Raw genomic sequence first — 21292 nt, forward strand, 5'->3', positions numbered from 1 at the left:
CGCGCCTGCCTCCTTGGCGCGCCTGCCCCAAAAGACGCTTACCAGGTTTCCGCCGGGGCTGCTGCGCGGCCGCTCGACTGCGACCCTGATAAGGGGGACACTCCCGACTCAGATACTGAGTCCTTATCTAGTCAGCTCAATGCCGACCTTGAGCTCCATCCTCTTCAGGACGACCATTATCAGGATGGCGAACTTCCTCTTTCCTCTCCGCCTGAAGGGGGGAGGTTCCTGCCTAGTCGCCAAGATGGCGAACTTCCTCCTTCTTCTTCGCTTGAAAGGGGGAAGTTCCCGCCTGGCCACCAAGATGGCACACTTCCTCCTTCTTCTTCGCCTGAAGGGAGGAAGTATGGGCCCTCAGGCGGAAATCCCGCCTCTCTTTACCCGCCTCTTCCGGTCACTCCACCATCTTGGCGCAGACCAGAAGGAGAGCGTCCGCCATCTTGGCGCAGACCGGAAGGAGAGCGTCCGCCATCTTGGCGCAAACCGGAAGGAGAGCCTCCGCCATCTTGGCGCAGGGCGGAAGGAGAGCCTCCGCCATCTTATAAATCACCGGAAGCCTTGCAGCGGACATTTTGTCCGCCGGAAACTGCTCCGCAGCCATCTTGTTTGCAACCGGAAGGAGAGCCCCCACCATCTTGTTTGCAACCGGAAACTCCTCTGCGTCCATCTTGTCCCCCCTCTCAGACAACATGGCCGCCACCTCCTCCTCCATTGGCCGCTCCGCCGGCACCAGCGTCCAGGCTTGGACCAGTTCAGACACATGGCTGGGCCACTCCGGCCCACCCATGACAGGGGCCACCCCTCACCTCTTCCCTTTGAACCCGGTGCCCTCTCAAGCGCGCCCCCAGCAATGGCTCCCTTTCACCACTGATGAAATTAAAAACCTTAGACGCGCAGTTAAGGAGGATGGCATCGGGAGTCCGTACGCCCAACAGCTGCTCGAGGAACTTGGGGCACAACTTGTTCTCCCCTATGATTGGATTTCACTTGCCCGGGCCATTCTGGCCCCAGGACAGTTCGTGGAATGGAGATGCCACTTCCAGGCAGAGGCTGAGAGGCGCATCGCCAAGAATGCCAGTGCGGGTATCCAGGACCCCCCAGAGGTGTACACAGGCATCGGTACTTTCACCGATCCTGTGCAGTACCGCAATGCGCCCCCCGGTTTTTGGCTCCAGCTTAGAGAACTAGCCCTGCGATCCTTCCGCAATGTCTCCGCCACGAGACCTCAAAAGCTCGCCCAGATGACCCAGGGCAAAGACAAAGATTTCGCTACCTTTGTCGCCCGCGTCATCAAGGCCTGCCAGTGTAAGGTCCGTGGAGAGGAGGCCCAGGTTGCTCTCGCCAAAGATCTCATCGTTGAAGGATGCCTCGATGCTTGCCGGCAGATTATCCTCACCATGCGGGATAAGGGCGTCCATGACTGGGTCTTGGCTTGCCGCAACCTTGACCCGCAGGCCACTAGCCTCGCCAAAGCCATCGCCACGGCCCTAGCCGTTTCTTCCGGATGCTTCAGATGTGGTGAGACGGGCCACTTCGCCTGAGACTGCCCACAATCGCAGACCGAGAGACCACCCCTCCCAGCATCCGGCAGCCACCCTCCATCCCGCCCGAGAGGGCCTTCCACCCCATGCCCTCAATGCAGAAAAGGATATCATTGGGCCCGCGACTGCCGCTCCGCTCAAAGCCCTCGCCAACCTTTAAACTCCCAGCGGGGCAAGCCTCAGCCCCGCCCCAAAGAGGCCACCCACCAGAGAGCCCCCAAGCCTTGATGTGGACGGTTCCCATCAGAAGCTCCTCCAAGCCTGTCATGGAGCTCAAAATCGAAGGGCAATGGTTAGAGGGACTGCTCGACTCCGGTGCAGAGGTCTCCTGCATCCCGTTTGAAATCGCCGCCTTCAACCACTGGGCTCTTGAGCAGGGGCCTCAGGTAATTGGGGCCACAGGCTCCGCCGAGTCTTGGAGATGCGCCACTCCTATCAAATGGGAGGACCGAGAGGGCCGGCACGGTCGCTTCTGCCCCCTCATCCTCTCCACCGTTGGTGGTATTCTCTGGGGAAGAGATATCCTCAGCCAAACGGGAGCCATCCTCACTACTGAGGCCCTCTCGCTCAGCCTGCCCCCCCCCTAGTGGGGGCCACTGCTCCCATCACAACGCCTGACCCTATCCCTCTGGAATGGGACACAGAGGAGCCCATCTGGGTCGAGCAGTGGCCCTTGCCATCTTACAAACTGCAAGCCCTCTCCGCTCTCATCGAAGAGCAGTTACGGGCAGGACACATTGAACCTTCCACTAGTCCCTACAATTCACCTGTCTTTGTTATTACCAAGAAAAGCAGTGGCAAATATCGCCTTCTCCATGACCTTCGTGAGGTCAACAAGCACATCAAGCCAATGGGATCGCCGCAGCCAGGGTGCCCGCACCCCACCGCTGTCCCTCAGCACATGCACGCGGCCATCATTGACATCAAGGACTGCTTCTTCTCCATTCCTCTCCATCCACGAGACTGCCCATGGTTCGCCTTCACGGTGCCTCAAACAAACCATCGAGGTGCAGCCCAGCGTTACCAATGGAGAGTCCTCCCTCAAGGAATGCGCAACAGCCCGGCCATCTGCCAACTCTTTGTCGATCGCGCAGTTGATCCACTCCGCAAGAAGGCCCACAGGTGCGCCCACATCATCCACTACATGGACGATCTGCTCATTGCCGCTAAGGATCCTCGTGAGCTGGAAACTCTCGTCTCGGAGCTTCTCCACAATCTCTCACAGATCGGACTTACTGTTCAGCCTGACAAGATTCGCCTTCAATCCCCCTTTCAATTTTTGGAGTTTCACTTTCACCACCATGTTAAGCCAGTAGCACCAAAGCTACAGGTGTCGCCCAAGATGTCTCTAACGGAGCTACAGCAGCTCTGCGGCCAAATCAATTGGCTTCGGTCAGCGCTCCCCATCACCACGGCTCAACTTCAGCCTCTTTTCGAGCTCCTTCAGACTAAGGATCTTCCAGCCGACGCAGTCACCCGCCCCCTCGTCATCACTCCAGCAGCCCGAGCGGCTGTGCAGGATGTCAACGAGGCCCTTCAGGCCTGCCGCCTCGAGCGCTACGCCCCAGGACTGCCAATCCTCGCATTGGTTCTTCCCACGCCAGTAACGCCCACTGGACTCCTCTGGCAAGACGGGCCACTGCTCTGGCTACACACTTCCAAGAGTAAGCTCCCAAAAATCTGCCCCTTCACAAGGGCATGGATCGCCCTCGCCTCCGACCTTGTGGGGCTATGTGTGCATACCTACGGAGTTCCTCCTTCCACAATCGTCTGGCCCTTTGACGCCAAGGCTACTACCAACCTGCTCATCCACGACGTGGACATGCAAGTGCTCGCTGAAACTTTCAGAGGCTCTTTCGACAACCACTATCCTCATCACCGACTTCTCCAAGGCCTCTCGCGACTCGCATTCTCCACTCCGTTCCATCCATTGCCAGCCAGGAAACCTCTTCCACACGCAGTAACGGCCTTTACAGATGCCTCAAAGACCTCCTATGCTGCGGTCATCTATTCACCTGGTTCCCCAACGCCACGAACCCTTGTGTTTTCGAACGCGTTCTCCGTCCAAGTCGGAGAACTGCTCGCAGTCGCTGTTGCTCTGCACACCTGCCCCAACCAGCCGCTCAATATCTTCACAGACAGTTTATACACCCTGCAGGTGTGCCATGCCTTGCCTCTTGCCACCTTCTTCCCTACGGATACAGCCATCGATAGGGCGCTTCAGTTCCTCCAGCACCAATTAGAAGCCAGAGACCACCCTTGGTTCATCACTCACATCAGAAGTCACAGCGGCCTCCCTGGCCCGCTAACTGCTGGAAATCAAGCCGCCGACCACGCTGTCCAGCCATCACCAGCTCAGGCGTCACCAGCACAGCACACTGCGCTCGCCTGCCACAGCATGCCTTGCACATGCCAACCACGGCACGCCGCACTTGCCAACCACAGCGTGCCCTGGCCACTTTGTCTTGGGGACGTTGTCAACCAGGCCAAGCTACTGCATGCGCAGTTCCACTTCTCAGCGCGCTCAATTCATAAGCTCTTTCCCAATCTGCCCATGGAAACCTGTAAGCACCTCGTGCGCTCGCTCTTGCCGCACCTGTGCGCCTCTCTTACCCCTCGGCCCATTACAGCCACAGGGCGTCAACCCGCGAGGTCTTCGCCCAAACTCCCGATGGCAAATGGACGTTACTCATGTCAACTCTTTTGGAAGACTCAAGTTCCTGCATGTTGCCGTCGACACCTTCTCGCACATGTGCTACGCCCTGCCCCTTCCAGGAGAAACAGCCAAACACGCCATCCGTGCGCTACGCCAAGCCATCCTTTTTATGGGCGTTCCATGGGACCTCAAAACAGACAATGGCCCCGCTTATCGGAGCTCCGCCTTTGCTGCCTTCCTACAAATGTACAAGATCACACATCATTTCGGGGTTCCCTACAACCCACAAGGACAAGGCATCGTCGAGCGCATTAACCAACAGCTCAAGCTCCTTATTCACAAAGAACAAAACGAAGCTCCTCTAAAGCCACCAGGAGACGTTGTTACCGCCTGCTTAATTCACTTGAACTTGCTCACATTTGACAAGAAAGGCCTTTCTCCCACCCACAAGCATTGGGGCCCCATGTGGCGTCCCACCCAAGCCCCTCTTGTCCATTGGAAAGACCCCCAAACTAACCGCTGGCAACGACCAGCCCCCCTCCTTGCCCAAGCGCGAGGTTTTGCTTGTGTCTTTCCAGATTCTGAGCCGCAGCCCCTGTGGATCCCAGCTCGTCTGATCCGTCCTGCCACAGTGCCTGCAACGGACCACACCCCTTCACCCAACGATCTGGCACCCTTCACCGCCGTTCGACGCACGCCGGTGCCAGCACCTCCAGAGAACACTGCGCCTGCACCATCAAGCAACGGTCCACCACCGAGCACCCCCTCTTCGTTCGCCCCCCGAGACGACTACGCCAATGGAGCAGAGGACTGAAGCTCGTCTGTACCCAGTCCTTCTCCTCCTCCTTCCTCTTCTCCCGCCTATCTTCTCCAACCCCTCACACCAACCCTTCAACTGGACGCTCACCCTTTGGCAGCAGGAAAAGCTCCTCGCTGTAAATGTCACTGCAAGCGCTCCTTCCTTCACCGTGCACATCTGTAATCTCACCAACCTAGCTTACACGTCCAGTTATAGCAGTGCCTTCGATAGCTGCTCCCTTCATTGCTATACTTCACCCCCATCGCGCCGCAGCAGGCGTACCCCTGCAGCCACGTACGGTGCGGGCCTCCCCAAAAAGTGCCGTGGCCCCAATGATAACCATTTCTCAGGTTTCTACATCTGTCCATCCACCGCCAGAGGATGCCATGACCCTGCACACTATTACTGCCCTTCCTGGGGGTGCGAGACCATCGCCTACGGATGGTCCAGTGCCCCTAACAAAGACCCCTATATTAAGCTCGTCCACAGCAGCACAAACTGGCGCTCCGTCACCCTACGAGTCAAAAATCCCCTAGATCCAGTCTGGCTGTCTGGTCGCACGTGGGGAGTCCGCCTGTATGCAACCGGCTACGACTACGGTGCCTTTATCATTATAAAAAAAGAGCCGATTCCCACACGTTCCATCCCAGTGGGCCCAAATCAGGTTCTCAATCCTCCACAGGCACAGCCTCCCTCTCCCCCCCACTCTGCCTCACCCTCTCCCTCGCCCAGCACCCCCCTCGCTACTGCCCCCCTTACCTCCCACAACCCCAAGTCTCGCTTACCCCCTACTCAGTATTCTAGCCCTCTCATTAACCTAATTAGAGCCTCCTACATCTCTCTGAATATCTCCCACCCCAACCTAACTGCAAACTGCTGGCTTTGTCTCTCTCCCTCTCTTCCTCTATATGAGCCCGTTGCCACTAACCTCGCCTTCAGTGAATCCTCTGAACATAATCCTGCTGAATGCAATTGGAACGCCTCTTCTATCCCCTTAACCTTTCAATCTGTTTCCTCCACAGGGCGCTGTGTTCCTTCTCGCCAAGGTCCCCATCCCCTCCTAAATGCCTGCTCCAACTACTCCTCTCCCAACATTTCCGCCAAATTCTTAATCCCTCATAACACCTCCCAATGGCTTTGCACCTCCACCGGACTAACCCCCTGCCTCAACGTCGCTACCCTCAACGCCACCAATGAAACCTGTCTACTCATTCTCCTAGCCCCTCAAGTCCTTTTCCACAGTGACGAAGAGTTCTTCTCCGCCCTTCAGAGTCACAAACTCCCTGCTCACCTCCAGAAGAGAGAACCCTTCACCATCCTCACAGTTGCTACCCTTCTAGGTCTCGCCGGGGCCGGCACGGGAATCGCCGCTCTTACCACACAATCCTCTTCCCTTTCCTCCCTCAGGCAAGCTGTCGACAGTGATATCTCCCACCTCCAAGTCGCTATCTCCCATCTTAAAAACTCTCTCAGTTCCCTTTCTGAGGTAGTTCTCCAAAACCGCCGGGGCCTTGACCTTCTCCTCCTCAAGGAGGGAGGCCTTTGTGCCGCCCTTGGAGAAGAGTGCTGTATATACGCCAACTCTACTGGCCTCGCCGAGGACAGCCTAAGAAAGGTCCGAGAAGGACTAGAGCGGCGCCAAAAAGAGCGTGAAGCCGCTAACTATTTTTCCGGAGTCTTCCATACCCTCCTCCCATACCTCCTCCCCTTCCTAGGCCCGCTAATAATAATTCTCCTAGCTCTTACCATAGGGCCCTGGGTTGTCAAGAAGATCATCCAGCTCGCCAAGGACCAAACCAACGCAATCCTCACGTCCTTCGTGCGCATCCAGTACCATCAGCTCGCCACTGAAGACAGCCCCCCCAACGAGCCCTGCTCAGCCCGCCCCAAGAAGAAATCAAGAACAACCCAACACCTAAAAACCCCGCAACGCATCCCATTGCTCCCCCAGCCCGCACGTTCCCCACCTTAACAGCCAACTTCGCTCCCCTCCCCAGCCGCCGCCACCCTAGAACTGCTTAACAATCAATAGGGAGCAGGGGGCGGGGCAGGCCCGAGTCTGAATGGCAAGCGTAGCCGCACCTAGTGGGGGAAGTGCGCAGCCCACCACTCACGTGTAGCACAGCTGGTCTGTTCTGCTTGCCTGCCACTCTTTGGACCTGCCACTCGCCCCCTGTTAGCGGCCAACATAGCCAGCACACGTCCATAAGTACACACCCAAGCAAACCTCTCACCTATACCCCCCCCCAATAAAAAAGAGAAAAAGGGGCAAATGTTGCATCATAACCTGAAATCTGCCCACTTCCCTAGCAACAGCTAACAGCACAAAACCACAAGTCTGCCCACAAGTTTCTGCCAATCCCCAGCCGCCCCGTAGCCCTCACTCCTCCTGCTCTACCCTGCCCTCCTCATTCTCTATATAACCCACTGCACTTCCTTAATAAAACGGACTTGCGTACAGACCTGGTCTCCGCAGCATTCTTCCTTCCCTCGCCGTGCGTCCTCCACGCCTGAGAGCCCCTCTGATGCTGTCTGCCGTAGCATCAGACGCCACTGCGGTCTAGTCTGACCCCTCCAAACCCCCCCGTCAGCATCGGGGTGCAAGCCGCCCCAGCCGCAAAAAGGCATTCTAAAAATGAGATATTCTGCCGGTCCAAGTTGACCCTTTTATTCAAGATCATTTTCTAGTTACATCATCAGCTGGTACTTGGTAGTAATCCCTTGGCACCAGGGAGGCTCATCCCCAGGAGTCATGTCCCATGCTAGGGGGAAGGCAACGCATTTACATGCTGAGTTTGGCTTCAAGACTGGCCACATTTGAGCAACACGGAGGCTCTCAGGAGGTAACTCTTAGGCACCCTGCAGCTCTAGGCCTTGTTCTTATTTCAGGTGCACAGGCTTACAAGCATAGTCATTAGTATCAAGGGCTCATTGTTGGACCTTCCTTCTTTTTGGTCTTTGCCGTTGCACTTGGGGGATTGTTGCTGTTCCTTTAGGGACTGTGATAGAGCTCTCCTGGCTAGGAACTCAGCACTCCCTCAGTTGTTGTTTTTAATTGTATCCACTATGAAAATATCCAAACATTTTTGTGTATCCTGGATATATGCCCTGGAGAACTCCCTGCCAACCATGTGTCCCCTGTCAATAACATCCCACACCAGTATTCCTCCCCTGCCATTGTTGAACCTCTCTGTGATCCAAAACTTCCTGAAAAGTGAAGCCCAATATATTGCCAGGTTCCATTAGTAGTAAAATGGACTATAGCGATGAGTTTAAAGGTTAGATATAGAATACATATTAATTTGGAAAATTTACAGTAAAAATAAATTGGGGTATCAAAAAATTTAAAAATGCAAAAGCTTTGTTTTTGATGTTTTGCCTTCCATCACTGCAATAAGTGTTGCCCTGTATGCAAATTGGCAAGGCAACTACTTACATCTTTTCCTCAGTGTCTACGTCCTATCTTTTTCTTTCCTTTTTTCTAATTATTAAGCTTATCTTCACAAGAGTTTTAGATCACAGTAGTTCATATATACAATATACAGTACTCCCACATATCCAGCATAAAACCTTTTCCCTTCTACAGCAATAATCTTTTTACATATTCATATTATATTTACGAAACTGATGTACAAATATTGAGACAATAGCTTTCAAACAAGGTAACATTTGTGTTTACATTGTGGTTTATATTTTAGACTATACAATTTTCTAAATTTTTAGTTATCTTATGATTTACATTTTAGCCTATCAGCCTCTATAAATGTTTGGTATAATTTTACATGAAAAGACATATTATTAGTCTTAATCCACATCCCTGTGGGTGTGAACCCACATGTAAATAGGACACTTTGAAGATGGATTATCAGTTAAGGTGTAAGCTCATTTGTGAAGAGGATCTTCTAACATCCCATTTAGGTCAGGCACCTGAATTACGGTGAGCCTTGATCCTTACCACTGGAGGTCTTACAGAGAGAGCTCAGAAGACATAGAAGCCAGAAGGCAGAGAAAACCACAGACAGAATAAAGCAGATCACCATGTGTTGGAGGATCACCATCAACAGAACGCTGCCATCTCTGGTAGAAAGCATGGCCTTGCTGACACCTTGATTTTGGACTTCTAGCCTCTGAAACTATAGTCCAATAAATTCTGATAGTTTAACTCAACTGATTGTATAGAGTTAAGACTGTTTACATTTGCCAGGACTGCTATGACACGTTACATTAGTTCTGCTCTCTCACCAACTGGTCAAGATAGTGGACATTCACAATCTCTACAGACGAGCTAACTAGAAGTTTTAATTGAGCAAGTGGCATTCTCTACTGCTGTAACCTGCAACAATTCCACCTAATTAAACAAAAACAAAAAGCACCCTACCTCTACTCCAGGAACCAGGGTCTCTAATCCTGCTGAACACATCATTTCAGGGACAGGAAGCACAAATTTCACTAGTGAGTCACTAGAAGTGATGGCAGGAACATCCAATTCTACTTCCAAGATTTGGTCCTAGATCCGTATGTTCTGGCAATTGGTGACACCATGCCATAATTTGGTTATAGATTCAGCACCATACTGACTATTATTACAGTACCATTCTCTGGTCAAACTGGAGGATAGTGGCCCAAGCACCTTTTAGTATCAAACCTACCTAAGTTTTAATGGGCCATTTCATTGTTCATTTAACTGGCTGCTTCCAGTTAATTCAGTCTATGGAAGAGACAATGGGTCCATGATCACACACTCCTGACATACCCTCTTTTCCCATAATACAGGGCCTTGGTTTTAAAAGATGGTATTATGCAGTTTTCTATTTGATGAATCATTCATCATTTAAGCACTCAGATGGTGGTTCTGGCAAACGTCTATCAGGAGCAGTCGTTAATTCCAGAAAGAAAAATTTTCTGCTCCTTCCTCGCATATTGAAAGAATCCTATATAATCAATTTATCACCAAGTCTCCCCATTGGCTGGCAACCTAGGATGTACACAGCAGGGCATCATTAGAGAGAGGGACTTGATTGACCTTGGCGAGGGGGGCTGTGTATAACCTCCATCCCCCTCTGCCATCTTGACTATGCTATTCATAAACATATGCTTGAGTACTGAATGACTAAGAATAAAAGCCAGCTGACACCCACTAAACTGTCCATCCTAGTATGGCCTCTGTATGGAACCCTGAATTCCAGTTAAACCTGTGTAAGAGGGAAGGAGGGCACAGGTGGTCTGAGAGCCAGAGACCATGTGCTCACATGTCTCTACAGGGGGATGAGGAAGTGCATTACTAAACCAGTCAGTTGTAATAAGCTCAGGAAGAACCTAAAAACCCAGCCTTATTTTAAGGAAAGCTGGTAGAGGTATTAAAAAAATACCCTGTGGTAGATTGTGACTCTAGAGAAGAATAGATTCTCCTAGAACTCACTTTACTAGCCAGTCTGCCTTAGATATCCATAGGAAGCTGCAAAAATTTTCTCTGGGATGCAAAACTTCTGTAAATTCCCTTTTAAAAAGAGCCTTTGCAGTTTTCAGCAATTGAGACTGCACTGCCAAAGAGAGACAGATAAGGAGGGCCAAGCCTGAGAATAGGTTTACTTTTAACTTCTGCCATTAAAATCTTCCTGTCACCTTGGGGCCACCTGAATCCAGGCTCCACATCAGCAGAAAGCTGCTTCAAGTGCACAGAAGTGGGCCCTTGGCCCCAAGCTGCCTTGCTACCTTTATCAGCCAGAGCCTTACCCCACAGGAAGACAGAGGTCAGGTATGGCTCCCTGGATGGCACTGTGAACCATCAACCCGGAGGAGCCTCAGATAACCCTTGAATTAGAAGATAAATGGTTAATTTCTTAATTAGCTTAGGAGCCACTCACCTAGTCCTGACCTGCCAGTCAGACATCTCTTATCTCAGACATACCTAATAAGGGGAATAAATGTGGATTCAAAATACAGGCCATTTACTAAACGACTCCCTTCCAGAATAAGCAGTGTCACCTCATGGAACAAGTTGATACCAAACCCAGCGGTTCTACTACAATCTCTCCCTAGAATTACCCAATAGCATAGAAGAAACTAGCTGCACCTCAGAAGGCCTTAGACAACAAATAGAATCCTTGTTGCCATGGTGATGCAAAATCACAGAACCTTAAACATGCTAACAGCAGCACAGGAAGGATTCTGCCTTTTCCTTAAGGAGGTAATGCTGTCTCTAAGTAAATCTCTCTAGAAGAGTCCTAGACAACATTTGAAAACTACAAGATCAAGCCCACCACCTTTGGGAGGATGTAGTCTCTGGAGGTACCTGGCCTTTCTCATTCCCATGGTCCAGTATGTCGTGGCTGGCCCCCTTTTTGGGGCCGCTGACCACCATCTTCTTTATCCTTTTAGTAGGACCATGTATCTTCAAAATTCTAAGTTTATTTTTTCCAGAATCACCAATTTCCAGAGCAAGGTATTAGTCATGCAAAGATTTCATCCAGTTCCAACCACTGTACAGGACTGGCCTTCCTCTACCCCAACAGAATAGCCCTGAGTTTCACACCCCATCAGGGAGGGAGTACTGCCCCTCACCACCAGGAAGCAGCTGCAGGATAATCACCATTGCCCTCCAGCTCTCCTTTAAGAATAAGGGTGTAAACCCTCTGATGGGGCAGTTGAGCCTGTTTAATATATGGAAAAAGGGAAGATGAGTCACAGCTGGGACACTGCAGAAAACATGGCCATGAGACCCTACCCAGAAAGCCCTTGAGTGAAGGTCACTACTAAGAACAAAGCCAAAAAGACCCCGCCAAGACCTTGGGCTCAAGAGGAAACCCCAGATAAATCCAAACAGACCTCCCCATTGGTCCCAGAGAACTCCAAATAAAAGATCTCTTCATTGGTCCCCTGAGAGATAACAGGTGGGGATTATAAGGCAACCAATGAGAATAGCAAACAGCTGGGGTCCCTTAACATAATGAAAGGAGGACAATAGGTCTTAAAAAGGCCTCACCCAGGGCCCCACATGCATGTCTCACTCTGTGGCATGAAGTCTGTTTGTTTATCTCCTCTGAAGTGCCCTTCTTCAACTTCAAACTTCTTGATAGTCCTCTGCATTTCTAACTCTCCTACTTATTTGCCATTTATTCTTTTAAATCATCATCATCAATGCTACTAGTAATATAATAAATGTATTTTCAGAGTTTAAAATCCAGACACTTCAGGTACCATGAAAGACTCCTTTGCTTACCAGCCCCAATATTATAACTGTTTCTGGAGTAATTACCACATGCCAGGGCTCCTCTAAGCACTTCGTGTCTATTAAATTCTTATACTTCTCTCAATGCTTTTATAATGCAGATGCTGTTATTTTAATCCTTATATTAGGAATGAAAATCTCAGGATCCAGAGGGTTAGGTAACTTGTTCAAAGTCAGGCAGCCAGGAGAAAGCCAACACTAATTTTAGTGCCAGTGGGTTGATTCCAGAAGCCGTGCATTAGTAACAGAACTGACTGCCCCAAATCTAGTGGCCTGCCCAGAAGTACCCTTTTACTATGTGATGTAATTTCTTTGGAACATTTATGGGTGCCTATGAAAAAAATTAGAGCTTTATTACATTATGTGAATTTGAAACTTACTTTTTTTCACCCAAGAGCATTCCACCACATTCTTTGTAAATGACACAGGTCATTGCATAACTTGAATGTATCTTGGTTTATCTAGTCTTCACCTATTGATGGACATTTAGGTTTAAACCCTGTTTTTTTCCATTAAAAATAATGTATCAATGTACCAGAGAGTTCCAGGAAGATGGCATTGGAACCTGCAGCCAAATCACATGTTCCTCTTTGTATTAGGGTTCTCCAGGGAACACAATCAACTGGAGATATCTGTCAATAATATGAGATTTTATTAGATTGCCTCATGTGACTGTGGGGATGCAGAAGTCCAGGTTCTGCAGGCAGGCTGCAAACCAGGGGCTCTGATGAAAAGTCCAATGAAGGTTCTTGATGAGTTTCCGGGAGATCTTGGCTGTCCAAAGACAAGCTGGGAGATTCTCTCTGAATGCTGAAATCACTTCTTCTTTTAAGGCATTCAAATAATTGGGTAAAACATCACTCATTGCTGATGGAAATCTCTCTGGTTGATCTTAAATGTAATCAGTCATCTATGCAGTAAACTCACGGATGACTAAAGTTTATAAATGTCCTTGTATTACAATTAGCCCAGTGCTTGCTTGCCCAAACAACTGGACACAATTACCTGCCCGAGTTGACACATTAGCCTACCATCACACTCTCTATTGATGCAGAAAAGGCATTTGACAAATACAGCATCCTTTCTTGATAAAAAACACTCCTGAAGATAGGAATAGAAGGAAGCTTTTCAATATGGTAAAGTGCATATATGAAAAGCCTACCGCTAACATTGTACTCTGTGGTGAAAGACTGGAAGCTTTCCTGCTGAGATCAGGAACAAAACAGGGATGCCTGCTGTCTCAACTGTTATTCAATATTGTGTTAGATGTTCTAGCTAGAACAATTAGGCTAGATAAAGAAGTAAAAGGAATCCAAATAGGAGAGGAAGAAGTAAAACTTTCACTATTCACTGATGATATGATCCTGTATCTACAAAATTCTGAAAAAAATCTGCAACAAAGCTACTAGAACAGGTGAGTACAGCAAAGTGGCAAAATACAAGATTAATACACAAAAACCAGTAGCATTTCTATACACTACTGATTAGCAATGTGAGGAGGAAATCAGGAAAACATTCCCTTTATAATAGTGACTAAGTGAATAAAATATTTAGGAATAAACTTAACCAAGGACATAAAGGACCTGTATTCAGAAAACTACAAAACACTGCTAAAAGAAACTGAAGAAGATTTCAATAAATGGAAGGACATCACTGTTCATGGACTGAAGACTAAATAAATATCATTAGGATGTCAAATCTACCCAAACTGATTTATAGATTTAACACAATCCCAATAAATATCCCTACAACCTGTTTTTGCAGAAATGGAAAAGTCAATTATCAGGTTTATTGGAAAGATAAAGGGCCCTGACTAGCCAGAAACATCTTAAAAAGGAAGAACGAAGTTGGAAGACTCACTTCCTGACTTTAAATCATATTACTTAGCAACAGTGGTAAAAACAGCATGGTATTGGGATAAAGATAGATGGATTGACAAACGGAACTGAAAAAAAGAACTCAGTAAGAGACACTCACCTTTACCATCCAGTGATTTTTTTTTTTTTAAGCAGATACCGGGGATTGAACCCAGTATATCATACATGGAAAGCAGGCTCTCAAATACTGAGTTACATCCACTCCCTAATGAGAGCTGCTTTTTTTTTGGTTGTTAATTTGCTTTTAGGAGGTACCAAGAATCAAACCCAGGACCTTGTACAAGGGAAGCAACACTCAACCACTTGGGCTACATTTGCTCTCTGATCAAGTGATTTTTGACAATGCTGTTAAGTCCACTCAGGTAAGCCAGAACAGTCAATTCAACAAATGGTGTTGGGAGAACTGGATATTCATATCCAAAAGAAAGAAAGAGGGTCCCTATCTCACAACTTATACAAAACTAGCTCAAAATGGATCAAGGACCTAAATATAAAAGTGACCACCATAGAACTCCTAGAAGAAAATGTAGGAAAACATCTTGCGGTAGGAGGTAATTTCCTAAAACTTACACCTAAATCAGGAGCAACAAAAGAAAAAATAGATAAATGGGACCTCCTCAAAATTAAACACTTTTGTTCTTCAAAAAACATTGTCCAGAAAGTAAAAAAGACTGCCTACTAAATGGGAGAAAATTTTTGGAATCCAATAAATCCAACATATCCAATAAAGGTTTGATATCCATGTTATAGAAAGATATCTCAATGATAAAGAGAGAAGAAATCCAATTTAAAAATGGGCCCAAAACTCAAAAAGACATTTCTCCAAAGACAAAAAGCACTTGAAAAAATGCTCAACATCACGATAAGGGAAACTATGCTGAAGTGAAATATCATTTCACACCTTATAGAATGGCCATTATTAAAAAAATACAAAAAACAGAAAACTAAAGCTCTGGAAAAGATGTAGAGAAACAGGAACACTTCTTCATTGTTGGTGAGAATGCTAAATTGTGCATTGCTTCATAACAATGAAGGCGTTGGTGTGGGGACATGTATGGGAGCCTTGTATAATGATAGGCATGTTTGTAAGTTCACAAATTTTACTATACATTTATTGTTTATTTATTTCATGTATTAATGATATACATCAATAAAATTTTATTTTAAAAAATAATATATCAGTGGCATATCATTATTTATATCTCTTGCGCATATACCAAGAAGTGGAATCACAGGATCAAAATATTGGTCGAATACAACTTTAAGAGTGGCATTCTCTTCCCTCCCCAACAGTCTTTCTTATGCTCTCTCCTTTTCCCACACCGCTGAAGCCATGCCACTGGGTCACTGGTGAACTCCTGTTGATCAATGACGTTCTGCTTGATCTTATTGCATCATATGACAGGGTTGAAGCACTCTCCTCTTTGAAGCTCTTCCATTGGTTTCTAGGATGTTGTATCCTTTTGGTTTTTCCTCATACCTGACTATTTTTCCTCAATCCATTTTGCTTAGTGGTTCTCAGACTTTGGTGAGTTGTGAATTGCGTGGGTTGCTTAAGAAATGCAGAACCCAAGTCTCCACCCTATATAAATTCTGAGTTTGTAGTTCTTTGGAACTAGTGAATGTCCTTCAACAGCCTTTGAAGGATTCTGGTGCATGAAAAAGCTGATTCTGGTGCAAGCGGTCCATACTAGGCTGAACTAGTATTCCCAAGCAGAATATGACATGGGGCAGTATTAACTACTCTTATGAGGATCTCAGTGCCAAGCTCCCTTTGATTACCTAGCTTCTCAAATGAAGCCCCATGAACAAGGGCTCCCTTCCCCTTTAGAGAATCATGCACGCGATAGCCGGAGACAGAGACACCACCATTGTATTAGTCAGCCAAAGGGGTGCTGATGCAAAGTACCAGAAATCTGTTGGATTTTATAAAGGGTATTTATTTGGTGTAGAAGTTTACAGTTACAAGACCCTAAAGAGTTTAACTCAAAGTTAGTTCCTCACCAAGTCTGTTGCCAAGTGTTGAAGCAAGAAAGCATGCAACATCTGTGAGAGTTCAACCTTCCTCTTTCCTCTTAAGGCTCCGTGGACCCAGCTTCTTCCAGTCTCAGCTGTAGCCTGAAGGGCTCATTTGTTTTCAGGCTCAGCTGCTCTGTAAACTATCTTCACAAGGTCACTGTCCACTATCAGTCAAATGGCTCATCTCTCTTCCTGGGGCCTCAGTATCAAAGTCTTCTCCTTCTCTGTGTTTGGAACTCTCTCTTGATGTGTGTATCCTATTCTGTGTTCTCCTTGAATGAGTGTCCATTTATATAGCTCATCAAGGGGGTGTGGACTCAATCCTGCACACCCTAATGACATGGTTGAATAAAAGCCCTAATCTTAACATGATCAAGTAAACATAAAACTTTTGAATTTAATACAGTCAAAGGGTATCACACCAGAGGAACAGGCCAATTAACAAACAAATCAATATCTCTTTTTGGAATTCATAAATAATATCAAACTGCAACAACCACTTTCAACAAAGCTAATCAGTTACATATCCTGTCCTACAAAATTCAGAGTCTCAAAGTTGACCTTCCCAGATAGGTTTAAGTGCCAAGAGATCAAGTATGCTCTTCGTTTTGCTGCATTTTATACCCTAAGCCACTGAAAAGAATCCTTACAAAAGGCTTCACCAGCTTTCATGAGGCTCTTGCTATCTGAAGTTTACTTTGAAATAAAAAAGATGATTTCACAATTACTATAAATTATAATAATTGCTTCCACATGTTCTGTAACATGTTTCTTTGTGGAATTTAAGTCATTGAACTCTGATAACATCTTTAGTGACATTATAGTAAAGAGGAATTAACTTTATTTAAAAAAACACTTTATTGATTTATAATTTGCATACAATAAAAGGTATCCATTTTATTTTTTTAAGGACATACTGGGGAATGAGCCCAGGACCTCATATATGGGAAGCAGGTGCCCAATCCTGAGCTACACCTGCTCTTGAGGCATTCATTTTAAATGTACATCCCAATGCATTCTGACACTCTACTCCCTTTCTGTCTCTTGATAACCTATCTTCATACACTAGCTCTGTGAGTCTAGTCAATTTGCTTAAGTTTTATCGTGAGGTCATGTAATATTTGTCCTTCAGGGACTGCCTTACTTCATTCAACATAAGGTCTTCAAGATTCATCCATGTTGTCCCATGTATTAATACAGCATTCCTTTTACAGTTGAGTAATAGCCCATTGTATGTATATACCACAGTTTGCTTATACATTCATCTGTTGATGGACACTGGGGTTGCTTCCAATTTTTGGCAACAGTGAATAATGAAAAGGCATCCGTTTTAAGTATACCTCTCAATGGACTTTGACATTTATATACATGTGTAACAGGTGAGAAAATACTAGACTTGAAAGAAAGCAAGAGGTCTCATGCCCAGCTATTGCAAACCCCAGCAAAATCACAAGCTCACATTTGAAGATAACAGAATCCAGCATCCAATGATAATAATCAACTTGCAATCCCTAATTTGAAGGGGAACACAGTCAATGAAAATAACCAACTTACAGTCATTAATCTGAATGTGGACACAGTCATTGATAATAACCAACTGGCAGTCATTAGTTTGAATGCTTACTAATTAATCCAATGTACCAATAGCCCTAATATCCCTATTTTAACCTGCCTTTGTTTAATCCAATAAATATCCCTCATTTTTCCATCTCAGGGAACCAGATCTGAGGAAAATATTATTCTCCTGTCTTTGCAAGGCTAGCCATTGCTCAATAAACATTTTATCTTCCAGTGTCTATTGATTAAATCTGTATGTATTGGGCAAGGATGCACTTTGGCACGACACTCCTTGTGTACATCAGCACTGCACGTGGGCCAGCTCCACACAGGTCAAGGAGGCCCGGGGTTTGAACCACAGGCCTCCCATGTGGTAGGTGGATGCCCTAACCACTGGGCCAAGTCTGCTTCCCTCATTCCTTTTTTATTATTGAGTAGTATTCATTGTATGAATATACCACAATTTCCTTATGCATCATTCTCTTGATAGATATTTGCTTTGTTTCTAGCTTGTGTTTCAATACATAAAAATGCTTTTGAATATCCATGTCCCAATTATTTGTGTAAAAAGATAAATCTTATTTTTAAATTTGTAAAAAACTGCAGAAAGAAATGAATGATTAACAAGTTACCACATTTAAGTTGGGATCATATGGAAAGACTACACAACTTATGTAAGCCTTATAAGTTGTCAGACTCTATAATTAGTATTTCTGCAAATATTCTCTGAAGTGCGCTAAAATTCTCATTCACACAATTTACCATAAAATTGAAGGAGACCAGAACAGTCCAAAGGCTCATTGCTTGGCACAGCAAAATAGAAAGATACCCTGAACTAGGCTGGTAAGGAAAAGAGGCTTTATTGGTCAGAGTAGGAAAGGAGATCTAATCAATGTCCAATCTGTCTCCCCATTATGGGAGTTTTTATACAGATTTGAAACGAAGGTAATTATTCATAGACATGAGTTGAAACAAAGAAAAGTAATCATGACTCAGTTTCCTTGGGATGGAATTTGGGGAGTTTTTCTAGTTTTCTGATCTGATTAGCACTTAAGATACATATTGTGCCTCATGCCTCTAAGTTTCATAGTGGTAAGAATAAGCATTGAATGAAGCGTTACACAGATACATCATATATTTTCTTTATAAAAAAAGAGAAGTAAAAGGTTTGGTTATTATTAAACTCAACAGGGCGATGTGCTTTTCTACACAAACCTTTTGCTTTTTCTAAAGTGCTTCCTAGGCAATAAGTACATTTTGTTTTGCTCATGCTACTGCTCATGCTACAAATTCCCCCTGATTATACTTTTATTTCTAATCATGGAATTAATTTGGGAGGAGGTTTTGATCAGTCTGTATTACAGAATTAAGAAGAAATCTCTTTTATGATTTCTAAGTGGACATAATAACTCAGATAGTTTGCCTAGGAAGATTTGGTAGGGATACACCCTGTGGTATTTATATAGTTAATTATACTCAATTGCAATTTACCTTTGGTTATTAAACACTGGGATCTTGATTACACTGCTAATTGGCTTAGCAAACACTTTCCTCAGTGCATATCAGGAAACAGCAGCTAAACTCATACAGTTATAATCAATCCCTAGTTTAAAAAGACCAATTAATGAAGTTGTAACTTTATGTGAACATGACAGGATGGAACCAGCTCGGCCCTTTAGAAGGTGCGAGTTCCTAAGGGACCAAGGAAGGGGTAGGATGGGGAAAGATGAGGATTCCACAGAGAGGAATGCTCTCCTTATCATCATGACACATCAGCTCTGGCAATACTGGGTGGTGGACTCCTTTTCTTTCAGATGTTCCCTGACAAGATAATTCTTTAAATGAATTTTAGCATACGGAAATGTTATCATAAATAATTAAAGGTAGAAATAATTCAAGTAATTCTGGACATACACTATCAGCCTGGGATTGATGAAAAAACATACCTGTCAGATAAGTGAGTCTATTAAATTTTCCCCAAAAAAAGCAATTAGATTGAGACTTGGTGTGTTTCATCATCTGAAATGCACAAAGGAATACCCTCACTGGTCTAACCCCACATTGTTTTGTGAAGATAATAGCTGGAATATTTTCTGTGTCATGAGACATGGAGCACCTCCACAAATTTAAGTTCATGTCCAAATAGAAATTTGTTTATATATGTAAAATTTAACAGAGGAAAAAAAACATTAATTTTTTGTTGTAGGAATACAAAACATGACTTATGCAAGAAAAAATAGAGACAGGCTGTGGAACTTTTGCCAAACAATCTGGGGAGTTCCGAGTGAAGAGCTTGGGTGGGAAGACCCCTAGCCATTATCCAGACATTAAGCCTGGATAAAACCCCTCATGGCAGGTGACTGAGAGGGGAAAAGACATCCTCTTCCCTGTCATTGTTACAAAGGAAGATGTAAGGTGAGTCAGAGGGCTTCTCTTCACTGAATATGGACAGCAAAGCCTGCTTCGAATCTTGACTCTGGCCAGTCCAAAAACATGGGAAAAACAACAACATGGAGGTTGAAAGAACACTTGCGTAGAAAGATTCACTAAGAAACACTGTCTATTGGCCAGCCAGGAAATTGCAAGGAGAAAAATTGCTTTTACATCTCTCTTTAGCCCCATGCCTGGGAGAAAAATCTATGCCCCATTTGTGAGTCCCTGGCCTGCGTTTGAAAACTTAAGTTTAGCAATTTTAAAGACTTTGAATAGGTTGAACCAAAAATCAAGGAAGAGTTGTGAAAACAAAAACAAAAACACAAGGTAAGAGAGAGAAATTGACCGTTAGAGTAAGTTCAACATATTCATGTGCCTAGACATCATCAAAAAGTTACATGCCATACTAGGAATCAGAAAGATATGGCCCAGCTGAAGGAGTAAGCCAAATATCTTGACAGGATCCAGGATTTAAGACAACTTATCTGGGAAGCATCCTTGGCCCAATGGATAGGGCATCTACCTACCACATGGGAAGTCCGTGGTTCAAACTCTGGGCCTCCTTGACCCATGTGGAGCCAGTCCACGTGCAGTGCTGATGCACGCAAAGAGTGCCATGTCACGCAGGGGAGTCCCCCGCGTAGGGGAGCCCCACGCGCAAGGAGTGCACCCCATAAAGAGAGCCGCCCAGCATGAAAAAAAGTGCAGCCTGCCCAAGAATGGCGCCACACACACGGAGAGCTGACACAGCAAGATGACACAACAAAAAGAAACACAGATTCCTGGTGCCACTGATAAGGATAGAAGCAGTCACAGAAGAACACACAGCGAATGGACACAGAGAGCAGACTACTGGGGGTGGGGAGGGGAGGGAAGGGAGAGAAATAAATAAAAAATAAATCTTAAAAAAAAAAAGACAACTTAACAGTGATGATCACACAAATCTCCTAAATCACTTCAAAGAATCGACAGAAATTATGACTAAAAAGGTAAAGATCAATTTGAAAGTCCTCAAAGAAAGTAACAAAGGTTTCAATAGAAGTAGCAATATGGAGGACAGATTTACCAAACTGAAAAAGACAGGAACATAGAAAGAGATAAGAATGGCAAAAATGGAACAGGGCATCAGGGAATTGAATGACAATGTGAAATGCACAAACATATGCATTGTTGGTGTCTCAG

This window comes from Dasypus novemcinctus, chromosome 4 (genome assembly GCF_030445035.2).
Source record: "Dasypus novemcinctus isolate mDasNov1 chromosome 4, mDasNov1.1.hap2, whole genome shotgun sequence".
In the NCBI taxonomy this organism is placed as follows: domain Eukaryota; kingdom Metazoa; phylum Chordata; class Mammalia; order Cingulata; family Dasypodidae; genus Dasypus; species Dasypus novemcinctus.